General features: G+C 45.2%; 1 pseudogene; it reads right to left on the bottom strand.

Moving 5' to 3' along the window:
• LOC138492855 (galactosylgalactosylxylosylprotein 3-beta-glucuronosyltransferase 1-like) overlaps positions 1–8,211 on the bottom strand; it is an 87,163-nt pseudogene extending 78,952 nt beyond the window's left edge.
• Positions 8,212–15,488: the final 7,277 nt, after the last annotated feature.

Here is a 15,488-nt window from a genome sequence, read left to right on the forward strand (position 1 = left end):
AGTTATTTGAGTAGAAACATCCATGCACCATAGAATGCAGCTATAGCTATGCTCACCCGGTCTAGCAGCGCATATAGCTGTGCACACTGAAACACTTGACGTACCTCAACACCTCTGCCACTAGCATACTGCAACTACCAACAAAATGAAATTCGGTATAGCTGGCCACACTATGGTCCTGATTCATGGAACGTTTGTTTTCCTATGGGATTGCACCATTATAAAACACTTCCATGAATCAGCCCCATTGACTCTCTCAACAATAGCAATGTATCGCAAACCACCAACACCACCCACACACGTGCCTGACCATTTTTGGGCTGCTTAGCCGAGCCTAGCCAGCCACCTAAGTCGTAGTCCGGTGAAAATGCACACATGCATCTCATGTATTTTCACTTAGAATGGTACTTAAGCAGAGTGCGCTCCCCGTATATAAAAAAATAATCACAAATCTTTTCTTTTATAATTCAAATCCAGTTTGTCAAGTACTGGTATTTTTATTTTCCATATTTTTCCCCAAAAATATTTCTATGTATTGGTTTCATACATTCAAAACAAAAACTGTATCTTGCACATTACTCTTTTCTCATAATTTTTCATGAATTATTTGTCTCCATGCATATTTGCTCTCTCATTATCTCCCAACACGTGTTTCCCCATCAGGACAGATACTATGTGGAAAAAGAACAATAGAAAGGAAAAAAGAAGAAAGGAATGCATCTCATAATCTAAAACTCCTATAACTTCAAAGACATCGACTATGGTCACAGAGGGCATTCCTACCACAAAGCGCATTGAGGCCATACAAATGGGGAAAGAGCGCTATGCAAATAACCAAATATAAATACAAATACAACACTGCTATAACACCATGCACTGAACACACAATTAGAACTTTAAATCAAATGATCCCCCAAATTGCTCAGGATATCTACATAATTGAGATACAAAATATAAAGTGGAAGGTGAGTTACATTGAGAAGAGATGTCAGCGAGATGGAGTTGAGTACTAGTTACTGTACTCAGAAATTATAGCACTAACACTGGTGCACATAGAGAAGCCACACTTAGGTAGATTTTGGGGTATCTCAAGTGCAGGGAAATAGTCTACTAGAACCACAGGATCGATATCACTTTTCTTTTGAGATTTACTGAGGTGTCTTTTCATTGCTACAGTTATGTTTTTGCGCTCCCATACAAAAGCATTGCTCAAAATGATGAGGACATTGGCAAGAGGGTCCACAGGCAATGCACATGAGCCGTAAAACAATTCTCCTTGTGATAGAGATAGATATTCAGAAATCACATGGTTTGGAATGATGCCGGTGACCTGGAGACAAACGACCCTCTAAGCTAACAAATTAGCTCAGTGGGCTAATTAATCTATATGCCACTTAATACGACATACATGACTATTCATGCTCTCCTATATATGACCTTTGGGAGGCAGCATTTCACATATACCCAGATGTCAATGGCTTCAGCTTTTGTCTACGCTATTGACCAAGTCTAGGAAATATAAGGTAGAACTGGTGGCAGCTGATTTACTCTTGTAAAATGCTAAAAGAGACTTTCTGCTTTCTGGGCACAAACGTCTTGATGAAGTACAATGCAAACAGAGCAGAACTGGGACATGTGAAGGAGAGAGTGCACATTTGCAAACATCTGATGTTTTTCTCACCTCTTGGAAAATATCAAGGCTGTAGGTATTGTCATCATCAGCGAAATATACAACTCCTTCCGCTGGGCGGCTTGCGCCATATTTGTCTCTCAGCCATTTTAATCCCAGGTTTCTCTGCAAAGCGCCCCTGGACTTGGTCACATTGGGTGGGGTTTTCACAGCTAAATGGGTAAATGGCAGCCCACTCTTTACCAGGAAAGAAGACACCAGAGCGGTCTTGTTTACAGAGTCCTCCACAACAATCCAGTGAAGGGCTTGGATGTGGAGGAGAGTGCTGGCCATCCAAGTCAACTCTGCTTTCTGCTCCAGGCGCGTATAGGTGGGCGTGATGGCGAAGATGGTTGGGAGTCTGGTTGCTTCCGCTTGTCTAATCTGAGGAGCTGAAAAGTAGGTGGCAAAACGCCAGAACGGGTTTCCAGTGAAGCTCTTGGAATGCAGTAGAATAAACACACATAGATTTCACAAATTCATTCACCATATTACATAAAACAAGCTGGTATGAATGTGTTGTGCACTGCAATTTGCAATATTAATTTTCTATTCTAATTCATTGTCACTTTTATTTGAGAATGACGTTCGTTGTAAATAATCATTATTATTTGTATTATCATTATCGTTTTTTTATTAATAATTATTAGCACATACAGATCCTTAATGACTTCCCCTCAGCCAATCAGAATATTCAGAGTGCAGGCAGTAACTGCCGCTATTGACTGCATCAGGAATATTGCGGCTTGAAAAGTAAACAGGGAAGCAACAATGCAATTTTCAGACAAGATTTCTTTCAACAAGACACTTTCTTTCTAGGAGGGACTCTTTTTGTGCTGCAACATCCTATTCAACACAACAAAGAGAAAGCTAAACACTGGAAAATGGTTTTACTTTCTTATCGAGAAATCTTTTACTTTTACATAACACCTAATGCATGCTTATGTTAAACCAGCTCCAGTATAACCACTGAAGAGGAAGTGTCGAGTATTTCCCCACTCCAGTTGCCCCCCTCCTATTACCTATTGGATTCACATCAAAGTATGTGACGTATGATGAACAGATCAACCAGCAAAGAGCAGCACTTGGGCTATGCCCAGTACCTATCAGGATGACAGCACCTGTTAATATACTGACACCTAAGAAAACCTGGACAGTAAGGTATCCATTAAAGAAACCATACCTACATCCTAAACAATATGATGGTTGTTTGAATAAGATACCTGAAGAGGCAAAGAAGATAATGAAGGAAGATGAATGGTGATGTCATAACAAATCGGACTGAAGCACATATAGAAGATATAATGACCTGAAAATACTGACAAAGAGACGAAATACCATGGATAAGTGACATCTTGAGCCTAAAGTGAAGAAGTCGATGTCAAGATAAAGAAACTTATGCCACATACACGATGAAGATATTCAGTTAGTTTAAACGTGTACGGATGCAAGTAACTGCAAGAGGCAAAGAAATTGTGACGCTTGCTTATGCTTTATAGTTGATAGATTGCGGTAAGTGCTAAAGTTTACAATTATATACCTCAAGAAGCACTTTATGTATGAATGTAAGTTCACTATGCACATAAGCAGAATTGAACAAAGGTTACAAAAGGCCTCAGATGGAGTGTGTCGCAGCATGAAAATCAAGACTCAAGACAGAGCAAAACTCAGCTAAGGGTGACCATGCCAAGAAACCAAGGTCTTATCTGACTGGAATAGACCGACATTGGATACAATTAAGTAGGGAAGAGAACAGAGGATACTGTTCAGAAAGGTCAAGATAAGCCACAGATGTCAGAAGACTGGTAGAATTAAATCAAATATACAAAAAGACACAGAGAAAAGCCGATTTCATGGTGTCTAGTCACGTGACAAAGGCAGGCTGGAAGAAGGAGACTTTCACACCTACGCATGGATCCCAGCCACGCCCATTCTCCTTGAAAGTTCTCAGAGTACAGAACAGACACAAGGCCAAACTACAAAGCAGTAATTGACACATGGCCCCTGAGGTGATGTTTGATTGTAATATAATTGGTGGGAAGCTGGGGTGCAGACGAACTTCTCTGCACATGGATGTTCTTTCTGCATGCTGCTAGACGTAGGTGGAAAAGTATGAGTGGGGTTGATGTCAACCCAATGATAGTGGACCATGTAATCTAGGGTCCTATAGTGAGTAGAGCCAATGGGACGTCGTACTTTTAGTGATGTTCATAGTGGCCATTTTGAAGGGAGGGCTTAATTGCGCCACCTGACATTTATTATCCAACCCCCTCTCCCCGTTACCATATACAGATATAGTACCTATGTTAAGTTACCTTCCTATAGCCAATCACGCTGCATGTTAGGTTTTTAAGATTGCCACGTAAAATTACGTTAGTACATGCGCAGGTTGTATGTCAGCAATGGCGAGTTTTTGCTATAAATATTGTGTTTTTTCTATAAGTGAAGAGAGCGAGAAGATCGAGCGGTTGCTGATGTTTGTTTTACTCCCCCTTTTATGAACTTGTCATTAAGCGGACTCCCTTTGCCAAACTATTGAGTTGTCTTAATTATTTGATGCATGACCATCTATCTCGAGGGTACTGCTACTCATCTTAAAGAGATGCTTGAGAGATCATCCAGTTCACCACATTTGCAGTTGTAATACTTTACTTATGAAAACAACCTTATAATCAAATAAACACATACTACAAATGAAAAAAAACACTTTCATTCAGTTTGTCTATTTACTTTACTAACTATTAAAATAACACGTTTACTTCACCACAAAAACTACAAGACATGCATTGCAATTACCGCCCCATGCTAACTGCCTTACTGACCAAGGAAGGGGTCATCCGCCGTCTGTCTTTAAGGCTATATTACTACTACACTGATTATCATTAATTAGCCTTGAGATCAGATATGAGCATGCCCTGCCCCCATTCTGTCCTGCAGTCCTACTAGAAGGGCATGTCAAGGGAATGGTTGCATAGCCCTGCATAACACCAGGCATTAGACACCACCTGTTAAATTCAACATGGGCGGAAGGATTGGCACACGCCTGAGCCAAGCCAGGCTCACAGGTGATGAGGGAGATCCATGTGACTAACTGTGCCAAAGGAGCATTTAAATCGAGAAGGGTTAGCACACTGGGGTGACTATCATCAAGATCTTCCAAGAGGCATTCCCACAGTTCGCAACATGATCCAGTGCCACACATGGGTCTAAAGCCTGATTGACAGCTGTCAAGCAGCTGGTCATCTCCTAATAAGTCCTGAAAGTTCGGCAAGATTCTCAATATTCCGGGGAGGTGTGGATTGGCTTGAGGTTTGCTAGGGCATTTCTGGACTTTGATACGGTTTCTTCATTACAGTGGTTTCCTGAATGACCTAAAATGCACTTCCTTATTGGATGAGAAGATTATGATAGATTGTGCTATGCCATGCCATATTATGTCATGTTATGTCCTATTTGCAATGCCATGTCACTTCGTGGGAAGGCCTCAGAGCTGATTGTAAGGTGCCAGAATGCCTCTCCATATGGGCCCGTATCATGGGTGGTTGCCTGTCTAGTGTGCTGTCCTAATGGCCTGCTGTGCATTATTTTACAATCTCGCACCTAACATACCCCTCTCATATTGCATTCCAGAGACGTATTTAGTAGTACACCACATGTTATGTCAGGTTGTATTATGTGATGTTTCATTACAGTGTTTTGTATTAATGTCTAATGTCCAAGCTCCATAAGATGGCGTGTAGAACTCCCTGAAACTCCCAAATAAACAGAAACAAGCATTGGCAATGCCAACAGTATGGGCTTTTGTGTATGCATCGGTAAGAAAGCATGTGCCAGGCACTGCCGTAGTGGTGATAGCTGGCCATTGATGGTAGCAAGTGCAAAATAGTGCCAGTACCTGGACATATAATCGCAGTGCCTGGCAAATGCCCAATACTTATACACAAGTCAAAACTATTGGCTTTTCCAATGCTTGTTTTTAACAGTATGTCAGTGAAGGACACGCATGGAGCTTATAAATTATGTGGCTGAAGACAGTCCTAATTAAAACATTTTTATTGCACCAGTTATGTACTGCTCCAATAAAATTATTACCACTCAGAAAAATGTAAAGCATGTGGTTATTCAGCAAACCTTTTGCAAAATGTGTATACATTACATAAATACAACAGTTTAAAATATATAAATTAAAGCTACCATTAAGAACAGATAATAAAACAGATATAACTATTTAAAAAAGTTAATCATTTAAATTCGTTTGTGTCTAGTTAAAATGAATAGTCATTCAGTAGTGCAATTCGGTGTAGTGCTACTTTCCAGGCATGGTAAACTGCTGCAGTTATAACCGTGCTCTCTGCTCATAAATGGTGCTCCAAATTGTTCATCCTTTTTAAAGCAAGGGTTGAGTACCTAACGGGTATAGCTCTTAATATAGTGGGACATTAAAACATGACGTTGGGTGCGGACTTGATGATTAGTCTCAATTTGAACTTTACATAGTCTACAGGTTCTTTCATTTCGTGCCAATATGGTTCACCGCCCTTGTGTTCCCTACTGGGGAGTATATTAAAACACAGGTATATAATGAATCTGCGAATATTGGACAATAGTAGTTTTGTTAGGTATGTGGGAAGATGATCCCGACTATAGTTTGGCTTTCTACGAATGAGAAATATTCGCTATAAAGTCATCATTTTTTTTTTTTTTAAACAGGGGCGATGATCAAATCCGTCACCTCAATGTCCATGTTATGGAATGGAGATGTTCCATTGCTGCCTTCCTTAGATGGATAAGAAATGTGTTAGTCCAATCCTCATCATATAATCAGGCTAGGTAGATAAATATGTTAATTGCAGAAATGGGGGACTTAGAGATAGCAAGGAACAGCTTACACCTCTGTAGTAATGATAGGGAGTGAATGGATGGCACCGCAAGTTCGCATCACAGTGCCTCTACAGATACTGCAAATGGTACACCCAGTATGGATCTCAAAATGTTGGCTTCGAATCTATACACCCACATCTGCTTTGAAAGAACGCTGGCAGGCACTTTGAGTGCAAAGTTTGATGGCAAGGCTTGTTTAAAGCGAGCTCAAAGATTTTCTATGAGGAAGTGTTTTGGGTGGGGAGTGGCAGGAACTGGGTGGGAATCAATGAGTCGGCAAATAACCAAACAACATCTACAAGCTTTGTGCCCCTCCCTCATAGGCCATTTCTCTGTATCTGGACTCTAATGCCATAGTTTTGGCTTATAAGCGTCACCCAATAGCCCAAACTAATCACTTTCTGCCAACTTAAAGTCCCTGCTGCATTGTTTCTGGGGAAGAGTATCTACTGCAAATGGCACCCCGTCTCGCTTTTCATCCCTCTTGCCTTGGTCTTCAAATAATCAGCACATACATAATGCTGCGAGCTGCGAGTGAATGCAAGCAAGACACAGGGAGTAGGTCTCAGCTTCCTTGAACATTCTTGATCGCCTCTCCTCTACAAAGTGGGTTCAGTTCGTGGCCTCTAAGCCTTCTAAGGACCGTCCCCAAACACAAGATTTCCGAATTCAAAATGCACACGCCGTTCCAGCCACTGTACTCAGATGATACAGAATAGAGGCAACAAGTTCTCTGTTAGTCGTGTGCCTCAGTGCCAGTCTCGATCCCATGAATTCAGCCACCTCAAATACCGGAAAAGATCCAAGACCTGGCTGTTGGGGGTGCCAGTCTCCTCCACAAACCCCATCGTAGCCCGCCTACAGATGGCAGTCAAAGTGGAACATTCAGCATGTTAAAAATGAAATAAATAGTAAATAATACAAATAAATAAACAAATTGTGCCAATGACAAAAGTCACACTAAGATCTAGTATTTTTTTCCAGTGAGAGGTGAATCTGGGCATGAAAGCTTAAGCGATGCATCTAATGGAGACCACAGCAACCCAGTGTCCATCCTACTGTTATGTTCCAAACTCCCGACCGAAGCGTCAGCGGGAGAATGGAGATGTAGGCCTTGGGCAGCAAGGCCCCGCTGCACAGCTCCAACGGGAGTAATAAACACACAGACATACGTGCATTGGTGTCTTGGCCTGAACTGCCCGTGCGGAGCGGGGGCGGGGCTTTTATTCAGAACGCCTTGCGTCACCGCGTAGCGGGATGCAAGGCAGATTTTACATTCCTCCTTTATTTTAAACAAAACATTAATCAACAAATATTACTTTGGCAAACTGTTTTAACCAGGGAGTTAGGTAGTCTCTCGATCGGGTCTTTTACCACACATAGTCTGTGAGTCTGGCCGGGGCCCAGGGCCTGGTTCTTAAACTATATTGTCCACCCCTGGCTCCCATCGTTTGCTCATCATCATTCGGCTCACCCAGTTCTGGTTCACTCGGTGGCTCCTCCATGGTCGCTTCATCTTCCAGGTGGTCATGTCCCTCCTCCATGGGCGGGTCTTCTTCCTCCGGTTTTGGCTCTCTGTCCGTCCATAGATCCTTTGGTACTGCCTTGAACCAGGATGCATTTCTCGTTACTTGTCTTTGTCCCCTCTTGGCTGTTATCATGGTGCCGTGCCTCTGGCTTACAGTCCATGGGACGGTGTCGTATTAGGTGTCTAATTTCAATTTCGATGGGTTCCTCACCATGACCACTTGATCACCAACTCGGTGGTGGGACCTCTTGGCATTCCTTTTGTTGTTCATGTGTGCATTCGCCACGGTCTACCTTAGTTCGGTGCGTTCGTGGTCATACGTGTCTGTGCTCATGCTCGGATGGTGCGGGATGGATGAGTTGATGATCGTTCCATACATCATGTCTGCCGGCGGTATTCCCGTAGTGCTGTGGGGTGTTACCCTGTAGTTCCTCAGGTATTGGTATAGGTCCACTCTCCAGGGGCTTGCGTTGACACGCGACAGGCGCAAAACTTTGTTCATTGTCCGCATGAAACGTTCAACGTCGACATTTGCCTGCAGCCATCTCGGCATTATGTGATGGTAGCGGATGTTGAGTTCCGTGAGATATTTCTTGAATTCCCCTCCTTGGAACGGTGGGCCGTTGTCACTCCTAATCCTCCTCGGAAGTCTGTGCGTTGCGAACATTTTCTCGATTGCAGGTTTGACCGCCTCCGCTGCCGTGGAGTTGACGATTTCGACCTCGGGGTACCTGGAGTGGGTGCCTTCCTGTAGTTTGCAAATGTCTATGCTGATGGCATCCCATCTAGCGGACCCTCGCTCCGCTGATAGGATGGGTTTGGGACTGGGCAGCGCCCCTGTTATTTGGCATGGGAGGCAGGTGTTGACTAGCTGCTCGACTTTTCCATCTATGTGGGGGAACCAGACGCGGTGCCTTATCCGGCCTTGGTCCTCACCATCCCCTTGTGGCCTTCGTGTGCCAGCACCACTACTCTAACCTGTAGGCTTGCGGGGATGAGGATCCGAGTCCCTCGTAGGATGAGCCCCTCTTCTGTTATGGATAGGTCCTGTCTGACCGTGAAGATCCCCGTGAGGAATTCTTTGGCTTCCACTGTTCTGTTGTGGATGTTTCGTAGGAAGGACTTCCATTCCCCCAAAATGATTGTGTCTTTCACCAGATCACAACATGGGTCACTTTGTGTGACCTCTACGATGTCTTCTATTCCGATGGCTCTTGGCTTCATAGTGTGTACCACCTGGCAAATGTGTTTCTCTGTCTCCTCCGCCACGTGTATTTCCCCCGGTGTGGCCGCTCTTGGGTGTCTCGACAGGAAATCCGCCGAGTTACCACTGCCTGGCTGATATGCTAGCTCGAAGTCATATTGTTGTAGATGTAGCAGCCACTTTGCAATTCTGGCAGGGGGATGTGATGAAGTGCCTGTGAAGATCGGGAGTAGTGGTTTGTGGTGGGTATAGGTCTTGAACTGTCGGCCGTATAGATATAGATGAAAATGGCGGCAGCCCCACAGTACTGCAATCGCTTCTTTTTCGATGTGGGAGTACTGTTGCTCCGTCGGTGTCAGTGCGCAGGATGCATAGGCAATCAGCATCTACTCTCCTGTGTTAGCGACCTGTATGGGGATGGCTCCCAGACCCACGGGGCTAGCGTCAACATACAGTTCTGTTGCCAGTGCAGGATCATAATATGCCATGGTGGTGTCTTCTGAGAGTGATGCCTTGATGTGTTCAAATGCTTCTTGGCAGGCGGGCCCCCAATCCCATTTTGTGCTGGCCTTTGTGAGTTCTCGAAGGGGTTCTGATAGCGTGGCCAGGTTCGGGATGAACCTTCTGCAGTAGGTGCCCATTCCTAGGAAACTGCGAACCTCCGTTGGTGTGGTGGGGGGTGAGGCAGCCTGGATGTCTGCTACTTTTTGGGGGTCTGCTGAAATGCCAGCGCTGTTGAAGATGTACCCAAAAAAAGAGATCTCATCCTTTAGGAACTCACACTTTTCTTTGTGAATTGTCAACCCAGCACTCTCTAACCTGCCGTCTAGCATGTGAAGCCTCCTTACGTGTTCTTCCTTATTTTCTGCATGAATGAGAATGTCCTCACTGACATTTAGGACCCCTGGGATGTCGCGTATCACCTCCTGGATTGTATGTTGAAAAACTTCGGCCGCTGAGGTGATTCCGAAGCTGAGCCGCTTGTATCTGTGTAGGCCGATGTGAGTTAAGAATGTTGCTGTACTGGGAATCACAATGTAGTTTCAGTTGGTGATATCTGGTGTTCAGGTCAACCTTTGAGAATATCTTGGATCCTGTGAGGTCTGCTACTATTTCATCGAGGGTAGGGGTGATGTGATGCTCCTGTTCTATCCCGGCATTGGGGAGGCGCATGTCAATGCATATTCTCACTTTCCTAGGTTGTTTGGGCTTTTTGGTGACAACCATGGGTGACACCCACGGCGTAGGCCCAGTGAACTCCTCGATGATGCCCGCCTTTTCCAGTGCCGAAGCTCCTTTTCCACCTGGTTCTGTATGTGAAACAGTGTTCTTCGATGTCGCACTGCTCACGGTTGGACAGACTCATCAATGTGCAGCTTGATTTACTTACCTTTGAGGCATCCAATCCCTTTGAGGAGGTTTGGGTATTTCTTGAGAATGTTGTCGACGTCTTGTGAGTCGGTCACTTCGCATATGAAGCTTATCAGCCCCAGGTCCTCTGCGGCGTCTCTGCTCAGAAGACATTCAATGCCTGCATTTACCATGTAGATTTTTGACTGCAGTGATTTTCCACACTTGCAAAGTGTGGTTCGGAATCTGCCTACTATGTGCAGTGGAATCATGAACCCATATGCAAACAGTAGCATGTCCCTCGATTTCAGGGCAGGTTGGTGCCATAATTTTCTGAATGTGGTCAGTGGCATGACGTTGACAGACGCCCCTGTGTCTATAGTCATTTGCGTGTCTTGCCCTTGGATCGCTACTTGGTATTTTCGTCTTTGCAGTTTCCTTTTGGGTATTGTGCTTCCATAGTTTAGTGCAGAAACTAGGTATACTTTCTTTCCTTTCTTCCATTGGTCATTTGCAGCTTCTTGCTGAATGTGTGCCACATCGTCCCCTTCCTCCTCGGTCGACGAGTTTGCGGTTTCGATGCGGCAGGCGCTGGCCTGTTTCTTTTTCGTACCTGCATTTTTGTCCTGGGGTGCCTGTGGTTGCTGGTGTGGTACCACCGACGATCTGCACACTTTTGCGTAGTGGTCTTTTCTGCCGCATGCCCCGCATGTGGTACCTTGGGCCGGGCAGTTTTGTCATCCGTAGCGAGGTCCTCCGCACCACCCATATTCTGTGGGTCCTGGGATTCTGTGTTGCCATCTGGGGTGCATGCTGTTTCCACTGGCCTCATCCCTCGTGTATTGGCGATTCGTGATTTGGGCCACGGTTGCCATCGTGAGAGCTGGCTGTAGTTTCTGTAGGGTCATGCCCATGTGTGCCACCCTGGCATGTGCCAGTTCCTTCTGGCGGCCAAGTTCCAGGATTCTGGTCAGGGAAATTCCTTTTTCGCATAGCACCATCCTCCTTAGCTTCTCTGAGTGTATCCCATTCATGAGTTGGCGTCGGATATCCTTTTCAATGTCTGTGAATTCACATGAGATCGCGAGTTTCCGGAGCCTAGTGTGATAGGCATCCAGTGTCTCGTCCTCTATCTGGATGGTGGTGCAGAATATAAATGTGTCATAGTCTGGATTGAGCTGGGGCATAAATTGGGCCGCCAGGGTGTCCTTCGTTTGCTGGTAAACGTCAAGGCTGTTCGTGATGGCAAGCGAGTTGAAGATGCATAGGACCTCATCCCCAACATTAAGTAGGAGGTGTGACCTCATTTTCCTTGATGTGGTAATGTCTTTGCACTTGATTGCCATCTCAAACTTTTGTATCCACAACTGCCATCGTGGGCCAACTGATGATGGGTCGGTGTACGGATCAAAAGGGTTGAGTGCAATGGTTGTTCCTCCTTGCGGGCGTGCTTGCGGTGTGGACGGTGACAGGTTTGCAGCAATTCTAGAGGGCCTGCCAGGCCTGGGAGTGGACGTGCCTGTCGCCATATTTCGTGGATCTGGCGTCTAACAGTGCGCACTTGTGGCAAATGCTCCCTCACCTTGGAAGTCTGTGAGCGATTCGTCTCGGCTTCCCCGTCGTGTGTCCACGTGTTGGGCACAAGGCTGCTTCCTCTACCAGCTGTTGGGCCTCAGACTACCTGCCCTATGGTGTTGGGGCCTTCCAATGCTGTATTACGTGGCCGTGGGTGTGGGGAAATCAGTTGCCATCCACTTGTGTGCTGTGTGGGCTTTTTGGATTCTTGAGGAAAAGGAGAGAAAAAAAAAGCTTATTATTGGGTTTTTTTCATTTTTTTTTCAGATGGAGGTTTGGGTGCCCCCACCGTGATTCCAAAAATGTCGCCCTCTCCGAGGGCTGTGTCTGCTGGCCGGCGGCGTTGCGTGTGCCGTTTTGTATCACTTCCTCGTCGCCAGTGTTATGTTCCAAACTCCCGACCGAGGCGTCGGCAGGAGAATGGAGATGTCAGACTTGGGCAGCAAGGCCCGCTGCGCAGCTCCAACGGGAGCAATCAACACACAGACACACATGCATTAGTGTCTTTCCCGGAACTACCCGCGCGGAGTGGGGGTGGGGCTTTTATTCAGAACATCTTGCGTCACCGCGTAGCGGGACGCAAGGCGGATGTAACACTGACTAGACACTCCAAAGTCACTCTTCACACAGAAAAGCACCAATTACAAGCAGTGCCTCTTAATCACCTTCTATGCAAAAAGTAACAAGACGGCTCTTCAACAAATCAGAGAAAGTAAAGAGTCCCTTCTCCACAATAGACTCAAGTCAGCAGCGAGAGTTGCATTTCCTTGACCACACAAACAACAATGGATTATTTTTTTAGAGCACGTACATATATCTTCCTGGCCATACAAAAATACAGAGACTAGCAATGCCTCTCAGACTAAATCAACCAAACTGACGACAGCAGCCTCTTACAAACCATAAATACACACTCTAGAGAGACGTCTTTACAAACCGCATGCACATACAAACTAGTGTTATGTCTTCTATGCCATAGAATAAGACACTGGCAACAAGGTGTGCTCAAAATGTGCTACTTAATGGACAGAGGAATGAATTATAGATGCCACTGCCATACACATCGACGTCCAGTTGTAGAGGAGGTCCCAGACATGGCCTGCACACCAGCCCCCCATTTTGAGGTACCAGGAACGTACTTGCCAAGATACGTGACATATGAAACAAATGAACCAACAGAGCGCAGCCCTAGGCTTATGCCCAGTGCCCATCCAAAGAGCAATACGGTTGAAGTGCCCATAACCAGACAACCATGGGCAGCCCGGTACCCACTGAGACAACCGTAACAGCAGCTAACACGAAATGAAGAGTACCTATAGACTGTCCACGAAGAGACCCAAAGAGCCTTAATGGAAGGCGAATGGTGATGACACAAGGGTCCAGACAGGTTCACAAATTAACATAAACGACAATGGAAAGATGACACACAAGGTCGAAATGTAAGGAATAATGGCGTAATAGACTTGTGAGACGAAACGATGTGGATATAAAGAAACGTAACCATGGAAGGATGAAAATACAGAACTGACTAAATGCATGTAAATAGGCTTGGAACGCAAGAAGCCAAGGAAACGGTACTGCTTGCCATGCTTAGTAGAAGAATAGAGCGGCAAGTGCCAATTATATATCTACCTCATTGAAGCACACTATACAAGTGCGACTCCATTTTGTAAAAGCAGAATCAAGCCCAGGCTGCAAGGGGCCAAACAGGCCGAGATTCATATTCCAGCTAAAGCCAGACAGAAGGAGCGGAATCGAAAGTGAGCACAAAGCAGCTCATGCCTGGGAATTCGAGGTCAACTCCAAGAAGGGAGGAGAGCGGCAACTCCGAAGAATCAAAACTTCAGAGCATAGCAGCCTGCCCCGTGAAGGTCGAGAGAAGGAGGCCCCAGGGAGGTGGCAAGGCTAAGAAAGAATCAAATACACGAAAAGAGGGAAAATGTTGTAGATTCACGGTGAACAGACATGTGACCAGCCAAGCGCGAATAGGTACCAACATCTGATGTCACCCAGAACCCGAGGATGCCATAACTTTTCCTGATAAGAATCTACAGTTCCGAGGCCATTCCTAGCCAACTAATTGACACATAGCCCTAAAAGTACTGATTGATGGAAGGGAGGCAGGGTGAATCTTGGGGCACAAGGAACCTGGGTGTCCATTCTGCATGCTGATAATTAAAGTGGAGATTTATGTCTAGGGGTGTAACCCACCTAGTCACAATGGACCAAATAATCTAGGGTCCTATAGCTAGTAGAACCAATGAGACGTCGTACTTGTAGTGACGTCTATCACGAGTGATGTAGAGGGATGGGCGTAGACACCCACCCGATAAGAGTTATCCAATCCTCACGCTCTGTTACCATATACAGAAATAGCACCTATACTTAAGTTACCTTTCCCAACCAATAGAATTGCATGACAAACTTCGAGTGTTACACGTCAATGATGACGAGAATGTACTATAACTATTGCTGTCTGAATGAAGAATGGGGGAGTTGAAGCAAGACAGGCAATTGGATCACTGTTGATTTCCATTTGTTTCCCCGTTTTTTGTACTTGTCATTAAACGGACCTCCCTTTGCCAAACCATTGACTTGTCCTTATTGCTTTGTGTTGGAGTAAGAGAATCCTGCACCCCATCCTCCTCAAGGTGCAGCTATCTCGTCTTAATAGTACTTGAGGGTGAGCTCTGATTCCATGGGCCCGTCAGAGGTCGCTCCGCCCTCTTGTACACAGTGACAAAACACAATGCTGCTATAGTACTTTACTTTACTTTATAGCATTTTTGTAGCGCGGCCATGGACCCTAAGGCATGAAGGCGCTACAAGACATCAACAACAAATAACAAACAAGCAGCTAAAAATACATAATTAAGTATCACATTCTATTTAAAAAAGACAAAATCTCTAGCGGTTCTCGATTTCTGCTTCCATTGCTTGCAGCTGACATACACGGCTCGGCGGCCACAATGCTGAGCGAGGTCAAAATGTCAGATGCATGTGCTAATGGCAGCCTCTTACAGGGTGTCTGCGGAGAGTCTCTGATCAGTTCTGTAGTGGCTGTAATGTATCATGGATAGTAGCCAACCAGCCATCCGCAGAGTGGACGGAGGGTTGGCATTTCCATACTGTAACATGCCTGTGCTCTTAAATACAACAGGTTGGATGAGGAATTAATCATAATAACAAAGAGGTATATATAGAAGCATACAGGAGCATGACTACTTTAGCTATTTTAAACAATATATCATGTTATTTGGAAGATGCATCATATATTTACC

Source organism: Ambystoma mexicanum, chromosome 10 (genome assembly GCF_040938575.1).
Source record: "Ambystoma mexicanum isolate Mex_15411 chromosome 10, UKY_AmexF1_1, whole genome shotgun sequence".
Taxonomy (NCBI): Eukaryota; Metazoa; Chordata; class Amphibia; order Caudata; family Ambystomatidae; genus Ambystoma; species Ambystoma mexicanum.